Source organism: Scyliorhinus torazame, chromosome 13 (genome assembly GCF_047496885.1).
Source record: "Scyliorhinus torazame isolate Kashiwa2021f chromosome 13, sScyTor2.1, whole genome shotgun sequence".
NCBI classification, from domain to species: domain Eukaryota; kingdom Metazoa; phylum Chordata; class Chondrichthyes; order Carcharhiniformes; family Scyliorhinidae; genus Scyliorhinus; species Scyliorhinus torazame.
The window spans coordinates 157,283,176-157,293,761 of NC_092719.1; the positions used below are offsets into that span (position 1 = coordinate 157,283,176).

General features: G+C 42.9%; 1 long non-coding RNA gene across 1 annotated transcript; it reads left to right on the forward strand.

Moving 5' to 3' along the window:
- Positions 1-285: 285 nt before the first annotated feature.
- LOC140387741 (uncharacterized) lies at positions 286-3,552 on the forward strand. The gene is made up of 2 exons (XR_011933992.1): positions 286-353; positions 2,151-3,552. It is a non-coding gene; the product is annotated as an uncharacterized lncRNA (long non-coding RNA).
- Positions 3,553-10,586: the final 7,034 nt, after the last annotated feature.

Here is a 10,586-nt window from a genome sequence, read left to right on the forward strand (position 1 = left end):
GTTTAATCCCTGTCTGTTCCCCTTTCCTCCTTTTAATTTCCGTTAACCTCTTCGCTATTGCCGTTTCTGTCCATGGATGGTTAATGCCTTTAAGACCAAGCAGCTTACCTTTAATTTCAAAACAGGAAACTCCAGCAGGATGTGCTGTTTGATCTGACATCAGTGATGACACCTCTTAATGGACTTGGCTGGAGGCCAATGAGATATTTTAAATTGCCGGTTCTTAGCTGATACTCGATGCCAATTGGTGCTGACCATTCTGGAATGTTCTGCAGAGCTAGGAAGGGTTGATCTTGTTTTCAGTTTTGAAAAATCCAGCAGCAGATCAATACCTCGGCTGGCGCTCTCTCCAGGTAAATGGATCCGCCAGTTTTTCCTCTCTATCGCGCCTATTAATGTTTAATTCCTGAAGGCAGAGCTGAAAGAAACTCTTTGGGTTTCTCTCCCTGAAATGTTAACAGACCTCTTCAAAATCTTGTGAAAGCTGTTTCCCTGTTAATCTGTTTTCCTCAGTAAAGCTGGGGAACATCCTGGTGAGTCGAGTAACCAGTGAAGTTTAAATCACAGGCTGAAGCTGGGAGAAAGTGAAATCGAGTCTGATGAATTGAACTGGCCTCAGGCTGTCCTTTTGAGTGAAGGCCCAGGGTAATAAAAGTTAAAGTGACTCTCCAGGAGGAACCCCTACAGCCGAGGAATTCTGACTGAATGCTACTGTCAGAAGATCCTCATGAGCAATCCAACCGGTGGACTCCGTTATCATTATTGCATGTTATAAATAAACCATTGTTGTGTTTAACTTACAAATATGGTCCCTATAAATTATTGGAGCAGTCAAGAGCCAAAGATCTCAGAAATTCTATACATATTATTGGTTAATTTACTTGTGTTGGGACTCCGGAGCATGTGGGGCTAGAATTGACCACACACACGCCCAGATGTCATAACAATGGGACTTCTGTCCCTCACTGAAGAGGAAATCCTGCCTCAGAGAGCAGCTGGCCAATCTGATTAGTCAGCAGCTCTGTAGTCACAGCAGCACCATTAGGAATGGTGACTGTTGCTGGGACCACAGGCAGTCCTCTAAATGCCAGGAGCAAAAATGAGTCCTATTGTATTGCAGCAGGGATGTGAGGGGTAGTCCTGGAAGGTGGGGTTCTATTGGAAAGGCAGGAGGTGAGCCTAGGGGCTGGGAAGGGTGGCAGACCTTTAGGGGGAGAAAATCAGGAAAAGAGGACAGTGGTGAAGGCTTTCCCACATTTCCCACCTGTGGCCACTTAAGGGCCTCATTAAGGTGAGGGCCTCACTCACCCCCCTGTAAAACTTCTGACTGGTCGGGTTGGGCTGGTCAGTGGTAAACCTGTCAGCAAAGGCCCTCAAAATTCTGCCCAATGTTTCATGTTGTGAATTTTCATCAAAAGTACATGAAGCATAGGCTAGAACAGTGGCACAGTGGCTAGCACTGCTGTCTCACGGCGCCGAGGTCCCAGGTTCGATGCCGGCTCTGGGTCATTGGCCATGTGGAGTTTGCGCATTCTCCCCGTGTTTGCGTGAGTTTCGCCCCCACAACCCAAAGATGTACAGGGTAGGTGGATTGGCCACACTAAATTGCCACTTAATTGGAAAAAATTAATTGGGCACTCTAAATTTTTTTTAAAGTACATGAAACATGAACTCTGTTTTTCTCTCTCTACCGATGCTGCCAAACCTGCTGAGCATTTTCGGCATTTTCTGTTTTTGTATCAGATTTTCAGTCATTTGCTTCTGGAAATGAAATCCTTGGGGAACAATGGATCCACTGTTGTGGAGACTGAAGAAGTTGAACTCAACATCATGGAGATCCTGAATTGGAGAAATTTGCTGCCCCATTTGGAGGGGAAAACTTTTAGACAGATTATTAGTAATATATTATTTTCAGATTAGTACAATCACCGACTAAACTGCCATCACCACATCTCCTTAACTTACATGCCCACTGCTGTGTCTTTTTGACTTCCTAAACAAATATAGCATTGCAATGCAACCAGATCTCCTGAGACTTAATGAGCTCACTGAACAACAGAGCAGATTCAAATAACAACTTTTGATTTATTATCCCTATATACAATAGTACTTCCATCCAACGCATAACCCTTCTTTGTGATTTCCCCTAGGTGCCGAGATGTGTGATCTTATGACCCAGCCAGCTGCCACCTGAGGACCAATATTGTGAGAAGTAGTTGATTGCTCAACCAGAATAAAGGATTCTTGAGGTTGAAATAGCCATTGTTTCATGAGGCTGGGGTAATCAGGCCAGGCTTCCTATTCCCTCTTTGAGTAGGCATCTCAGGGGCTATACGAGGGGCCTGGTATTTATTTCTATGTTGAGAGACAGTCATATTAAGAAGAACTAAGGACAGAATTCTATATCTCCCCCCCCCCCAAAAAAAAACTCCCCACACCAACCACCCCTCCCCCCCTTCCCGCCTCAATATAGGGTAAAAGCTAGGAGCTGCCTCCATGCATGTGGCTCTATCCAACACCACTGACCTTTAAGTGTGCGTCATGTGTTCTCTTACATCACTGTGCGGACGGTACTATACTCAGTTCCACATTAGCCCTATATGTGCCAGACACTATATAATTTGAGGATGATACGACTGTGGTGGGCCGTATCTCAAACAACGACAAATCAGATTACAGAAGGGAGATAAATCACTTGGTTGCATGGTGCACCGAAAACAACCTCTCTCTAAATGTCGGAAAGGCCAAGGAACTGATCACCGACTTCAGGAAATGTAGCACGACACACATTCCCGTTTGCATCAATGGCTCCGAAGTGGAGATGGTCGATAGCTTTAGGTTCCTGGGGATCACCATCACCAACAGTCTGTCCTGGTCCACTCACGTTGATGCAACAGTCAAGAAAGCCCAATAACATTTCTACTTCCTACGGAAGCTAAAGAAAACGGCATGACTGCATCAACTCTCTCAAACTTCTACAGATTTGTGATAGAGAGCATCTTATCCAGCTGCATCACAGCTTGGTATGGCAGCTGCTCGGTCCAAGATCGCAAGAAACTGCAGAATGTGGTGAACTCAGCCCAACGCATCACACAAGCTTGCCACCCTCACATTGATTCTGTATACATCTCCCGCTGCCTCAGGAAGGCAGACAGATTATCAGAGACCCCTCCCATCCAGGCATTGCCTTCTTCCAGACCTTTCCATCAGGCAGAAGGTACAGAAGTCTGAAGACCCGCATATCCAGACATAGGAACAGCTTCTACCCCACAGCTACAAGACTCCTCAACGACTCCCTCCTCGGACTGATCTGTTCCCTGTAAGAACACTATTCATGACGCCCTATACTGCTCTTGCTCATTAATTTGCTTTGTTTGGCCCCTTGTTCCGCACTGTAACCAATCACTGTTTGTCGATGTACCATTTGTCAATGTACTCTGTTGATTATTCTTTTTGTCTACTATGTACGTACTGTGTACTTTCCCTCGGCCGCAGAAAAATACTTTTCACTGTACTTCGGTACATGTGACAATAAATCAAATCAATCAATCACTTATGCTGCAGCAACGAAGCAAGTAATAAAATAGTTCTTTTAAAATATGCTATTATAACATTACCAGTTCAATGCCATTACTAAATGACAGCTGTGGCTCAATTGGTAACACACTTGCCTCTTAAGTTCCAAGTTCAAGTCCCATTCTAAGGCTTGAGCACAAAATTCCAGGCTGGTACTCCGGTGAACAGTGCTGGAGTGCTGCACTTTCAGGGCGCCACTTTTTGAATGAGACCTTAAACAAACTCTGTCTGCCTGGTTGGGAGAAACTATTTTGAAAAAGAACAGGGATATTATCCCTGTTGCCTGGTCAATATTTGTCCCTCAATCAATATCACAAAGGATAGATTATCTGGTCATTTACATATTGCTGTTTGTGGGAGTTTGCTGTGCACATATTGGCTACTACATTCCCTACTTTAAAAAGGGAATACATTTCAAAAAGTAATTCACTTTACTTGAAGTAAAAAACCTCACTTTAAAAAGTAAAGCGCTTAAGAACATCTCATGGATGTGTAAATTGTTATATAAATGCAACTCTTTCTTTTCCTTTTTCAATATAAATCAATACTTAACACAGCAACTTAGCCGATGAGTGACAGGAGATGGCAGCAAAGGGTGCATTTAAAAGACAGACTGCAATAATGGTGTCTGATCCAGGTCACCTGAACCCGAGGGGGGCACTCCAAGTCCACAGACGTGGCACCAAGTCACTACCCACTAGTGCCCCCACCCCAGGCAGCCATCCCCCAGCACGCCCAACAGTTTTCAATGGTTTTTCAATGTTTTTATAGTCTCACGCTCCCTCTCTGCAGCCATGGTGCCTAATCCATGTTTGTAAATACTTGTAGTCATTCACGCCCCAAGACTTAAGCCTGAGAGGAGTGGAGCATCGCAGAGGTGGGGAGCTTACAGTGTCCAACCCGCTAATCCTATTTAAGTGAATCCAAATTCCAGTTCTCCATGCTGCTACCGACGAAGGGCATAAACCTCACTATCGCCACCAACGACGAACTGGAGCATGGCGCCTGATTTTGGCCAATCGCACAATTCTCCTCCTGATCGCAGTTAGCATTTGCAGCATCGCAAGGCAGAGAATTTATCCCAAATTGTCTGAATTTAGCCTGAAACTATATCCTTGCAGTTTTGGGTTGAAGTAGTTTCAATAAATTCTCAAAGACTACTGGCTGCTGAGGACGCAGGTTCGAATCCCAGCCCTGGGCCACTGTCCGTGTGGAGTTTGCACATTCTCCCCATGTCTGCGTGGTTTTCACCCCCACAACCCAAAGCTGGTTAAGTAGATTGGTCACGCTAAATTGCCTTTAATTGGAAAAGCAAATAATTGGCGACTCTAAAAAAAAAATTTTTAAGACTGCTGGCTGCAAAACTCTAACTTTATTTTAATATATTTACAGTTTTATAAACACCCTTTTACACTAGCTTCTTGTGAAGGAATCTAGCTGTAACAAAGAGTTAGAAGATTAAAACAGCGAGTCTATGAAGTAGGGATTAAACATTAAAAGCCGGGTTCATCTGTTTGACCTAGGGTTAAAAGTTCATAAACATACCTGGACACCAATATCCTGTGGCGTAGGATAGGGGATGTCCTCTAAAACAAGGCAGTTCCTGACAAACACAAATGGCACCTGCAAATCATGGATATATCATCTCAATCAGTCATTGATAAATTAAAAGCTAACAATGGATAATTTTACATTTTAAGGATGTTCCTAAATCAAATGTCAACTAAGTCCAGGAAAATGAATTATAGTCTTAAAAGAAGGAAGTTGTCACCACCTGCATCTCTCAGTAGCCTAACTGCTTGAAAGATGTTGCCCAGCATGTGCGCTCAACATGCTTCCTATTGGTTCAGCTCTTTCTTGATAAAAATATTGGAACCTCACAGTAAAATTTTTAGATTCACTGGATTCACTCCAACACCTCACAAGGTTCAGGCATTCACTTGTAGTATAATGACGATAATTCTCTCCTTAATTGGGTAAGATGTGTCTCACTAGACTTCTCTAACTTTCTATTTGGGAATTTAAGGTAAATACTACTTGAAATATTGATGGATATCCTAAATATCACTAGGTTTTATTAGTTAAAATCTGGATTCTCTTCAGTGGGTAGGTATATTATGGAGGAGAGATACCCAGACCCTTACAATATCCGAGTTGCTACAATCTGACTAAAACTTGCTTAAAAGACTATCTGGAGGACGGTAATATTTTCTGGTGATTCCGTTCCTTCAGGAAGAGTTACATTAGTCTTTCAGGTCCATTGAAATGTCTATGAGATGTGTCTTTCTCAAACCTAAGCGAGAGAGATCATCTGAGGGGTACAGAATCTTCCCAAAAGTGGCTAGGATTATCATCCACTTCATTCTGACCATACTCTTCGCAAATCTCAAATCAGATGAGTGCATGTTACTTCCTTCTATGATATCACAGACTGTTGCAGTTAACCCTTAATGGGACTGAGTCTAATATACACCATTAAACTATACAAACAAGAAAATTGAGAGCTATAGAGATAAGCAGTAAATATAGAAATATAATTTTATGCAGCACGTATCTACTAATAAATACGATTTGGCTGTTTCTCCAAGATGCGTGTTGCACCAAATATCTTTTGAGCTGTACAATGGAAGTATGAACTGGTAAACTACTTTCAGTTTGACATTAGTTATTTTAATGAACCTTTTTATTCAAATATTCATGTTCATATCTTTGATATGGACAGTGGATGATTATTGCACATTTCACCTCATCCACAAAATGAACCTAGCCAATGTCAAACAAGCTCGGCCTGTCTTCATGTTTCCTCCAGCATGTACGCTCTCTTGTTATAATTTTCCAAACAGTTACAAGTTTTTTTGACTCCACCAGAGATTATATCCATCTTGGTGAGTGCACAGAGTTGAATCTGAAATTACCTATGGCTGGCTAGCTGCTCTGGCGGATAGCCATAGTCACCAACAGAGCAAAATTATTATTGTAGCTCTTCTGACACTGTTTCTAGGTGCTCTGTATACCTTGAACTTTTTGACTTCTTCCAGCACAATTGCTATGTCCACATTATGCTCTTGCAGTCATTCAGAGCTAATTTGTGATCATAAACTGGCAATCTTCCAGATCTGATTTTAAATCGTGCAGCAACACTTAAGTTCCTACTCATCAGGTAAGCTCTCAATCACAGCATCTTGCAAGCCTGGAACTGCACCATTGCATTGACAGAGTCTAGCTTCAGCGCACCATTTTGGATCTGATTTCCATTCTGGCACAGTTCCAGCTGTCCTTCCCTGATTAGAATCCTACCGTTTGCAACTCTACAGAACTCTAAAAATAGCATGATTACTGAAGTTATAACAAGGCTCAATGACTGATTATATTTAAACTCTATAGGATCAGAAAGTGGCAGATGTGACACTCTCTGGTCAGTTTAACATGAGCGGCAAGTAAGGTCTCAAAACCAACAATCGAGGAAAAAAGCCAACGGGCACTTGGAGAGGTTTGAGTTAATTCAGGAAAGTCAGCACGGATTTGGAAAAGACAGATCATGCTTAACTAATTAAATTGAATTTTTGATGAAGCAACAGAGAAGGTTCATGAAGGGAATGCAATGATTTTGTGCATATGAATTTTAAGAAAGCATTTGACAAAGTGATAAATAAAAGGCTGGCTAATAAAATTGAAGCGCCAGTCTCTCGGCTCAGTGCCAGCTTGGATTTTTTTAAAAGCTTAGGAAAGAAAACAGGGCATCACATGGTAAATGGTTGTTTTTCAGACAATAGAGTGGTTGACAGTGGTAATCTGCAAGATCAGTGCTAGGACCATTGCTTTTTCAGATATCTATAAATTATTTGGATATTTAAATCTGGACTAACATCCAAGATTTGCCAATGATACCAAACGAGAATGATACAAGTCGAGTGCAATGGGACACATATGCAGAATGGAAAGATAAGCAGCAGACAGAACTTAATACAGAGAAGTGTGAGGTGATGCATTTTGACAGGATGGATGGGGATAGGGAATAATATAGGCTTGATGGCACAGTTGTAAAGGCTGTTCCGGGACAGAGGGACCTGGGGTTGCTGCGCACAGATCTTTGGAAGTAGCAGGATATATTGCAAAAGTAGTCAGGAATGTGTATGGGATCTTGGGCAACATAAATAGAAGTATTGAGCACAAAAGCAGGGAGTTATGTTTAACCTTAATATAGCTCTGGTTAGGCTCCATCTAGAGAATTGTATCATTTCTGGACACCACACTTTCTGAAGGCTGTGAAGATCTTGCAGCATGGCACCTGGGCATGGCCTGGATGCCTGGTTGGCACTGCCAGGCTTGTCAGCGCAGGAAGTGATTGAGGCGTCAGTTTAGCTGCATCGTTTCGACCTCTATGGACTGATAAACCCACAAGGCCTGGGCCTGAGGTGGCTTTGGCCTTCAGCCTGAGTGGCACGTGTACTGCTGATTCTGGCAGCCTTGCCTGTGTCATGCCCTTTGGGCACATTTACAGCAACCTTGCAGCTGATACTCGTAGTCCTCCGGGGTGGCTTCCTGGTACTTCTAGGGTTACCTGGCTGTCTTCTGAGATGCCAGAATGTCCCCACTGAATGTTGAGATGGTGGTGAGTGAGGCACATGGAAATCTTTGCTGGGAATGCTGGCTTTTATGTATACCCACCCAGCCTGAGAATGCTCCTGACCATCATCCCTTGGAGTTCTTGGGCCTCTTTCTCAGCGTTCTCCAAGGTTAGTGCTGTCATGATCTGCAAACATGCAGCTAATGAACACATAGAAGAGGACATGACCAATGAGCAGTCAGGACATTCAGGGGTGGTATCTCACTATAAAAAGGATGAGGCACTCACACCCCGCCTCTTTCCACAGACCAACATCTACAGAGTGAGACAGGGTGTATCCTCAGCATCACACCCCAGCACGTGGCTTAGAGCAAGGCTGGTTCAGTTAGACTGAGTTACTACAATTAGATTAGCAGAGAGATGAATTCATTGAGAATTGTGCTAATAGTTCAATTAGATTAGCAGAGAGATGAACTCATTGAGAATTGTGCTAATAGTTCAATAAAACACATTAAACTCACTTCAAAGTCTGGAGCATCTTTAACTCAAAACTGCATCAAGTGGCAGCTTGTGTTATTCCAAATTATATAACACAACAAGTGCTAATTCTATAGCCCCTTTATCACAACATTATTGACCCCACACAGTAGTCAGTCTCATCGCATCTCGGCCAGGTGGCCAAACTCGCAGAATTCGGCCAGCTTCCTTAATCTAGACAGGGATTCTGTCAAAGGTTCCCCAGGGGCCCTCCCAACCATTCTGAATCGGTAACGCCGGAGGATTACGGATGACTTTGGGTCATAATGGTTCTTTACTAGATCTACATTGAATGTTTTAGCGCCAGGATCTGCAGGATAAGTTAAACTCATAATAATGCTGAACATCGAAGCCCTGCATGCAGTCTCAAGGATTACTTTATGTCTGTCATCCCCTTCTATGCCGTTTGTGCAGAAGAAGGAGCTGGGGCCAATCCTCCACATCTGTGCCAAAAGGCTTGAGCTTCCCAAACAAGGGCATTTCTTTTTTTTTAAAAATAAATTTAGAGTATCCAATTCCTATTTTCCAATTAAGGGGCAATTTAGCGTGGCCAATTCACCTACCCTGCACATCTTTTTGGGTTGTGGGGGTGAGACACACGCAGACACGGGGAGAATGAACAAGGTCATTTCTGGGTTTTTACTTTTGCTTTGTTTCGTATCAGAGTTGTCATCGGGGAGTTTCAAAAATGCTGCTCAGAATCCCATGCTCGATCCTTGTCGCCAATGTAATAATTCCAGGAGGTGCAGAGTTAATGGCCAAACTGGTTTATTTTAAACTGAAAATAAAGCTGCTGCTATGGAACACAATAATAATATAATAATAATAATAGCTTATTGTCACAAGTAGGCTTCAATGAAATTACTGTGAAAAGCCCCTCGTCGCCACATTCCAGCACCTGTTCTGGGAGGCCGGTGTGGGAATTGAACCCGCGCTGCTGGCCTTGTTCTGCATTGCAAGCCAGCTACTTAGTCCACTGTGCTAAACCAGCCCACAAAACCAGCCCACAAAACAACATCTCAGCACTGGACTATCGGGAACTATTGGTCGCGTTCTGGGAGCTACATTTAAAGATCCTGCTAACGAGCCCCGACGGCCTCCACCTGCTCACCATGAGAACTCGTATTCAATCAACAATCCCCTGTGGTCCTCGTGAGCATTATGGGGAGAATGCAGGAATATGGCATTGAGATAGAGGATCAGCCGTGAACATATTGAATGGCAGAGCAGGCTCGAAGGGCCAAATGGCCTACTCCTGCTCCTAGTTTCTATGATTTTATGAAATCAGGTTCATGCCCTTCCTGGGCATGTACTTGATTGGGTCATCGACTGGGGGCGGGATGATCTCAAATTGAGATCACACTGGGGCAACTCCCGAATTTAACCTGTCGCGAGATTTAACCACCATCACGGGGTTTGCGACCATATCAAAAGGGGCCACTAGATTGCACCTTATGACTCTAAGTGAAAAGAAGAATACTGCAAATGTTGGAAATACACAACAGGTCCAACTGCATCTATAAAGTACAAAAGATAGATTCACCTATCGAGTATCTTCTAGGAGCTGCCTGTGAATATTTTATATCTCAAAATTCTCTGTGTTTTATGCATTTTGAAAGGTACCTTTATTTTGATTAAATAAATCAGTTCCAATTCTTGTAAATGTTCTATGGTGTGCATTCTCGTTTTGAGAATTGATATGTAAAATCTGTAGATTCAAGTCCGCTGGACTAAGTGAAAAAAACCTTTATCGGTTGATACTTAAATGATAATCTTGGGGACCAATTTAACTTCTGTCACAGTGATGGAGTAATATGCGTTTCCTGCAGCCCTACACAAAATGGAACTGCAGCCTTTCACTGACACACAATCATTTTCCAATTTAATGGAAAGGAGGACGAAAACT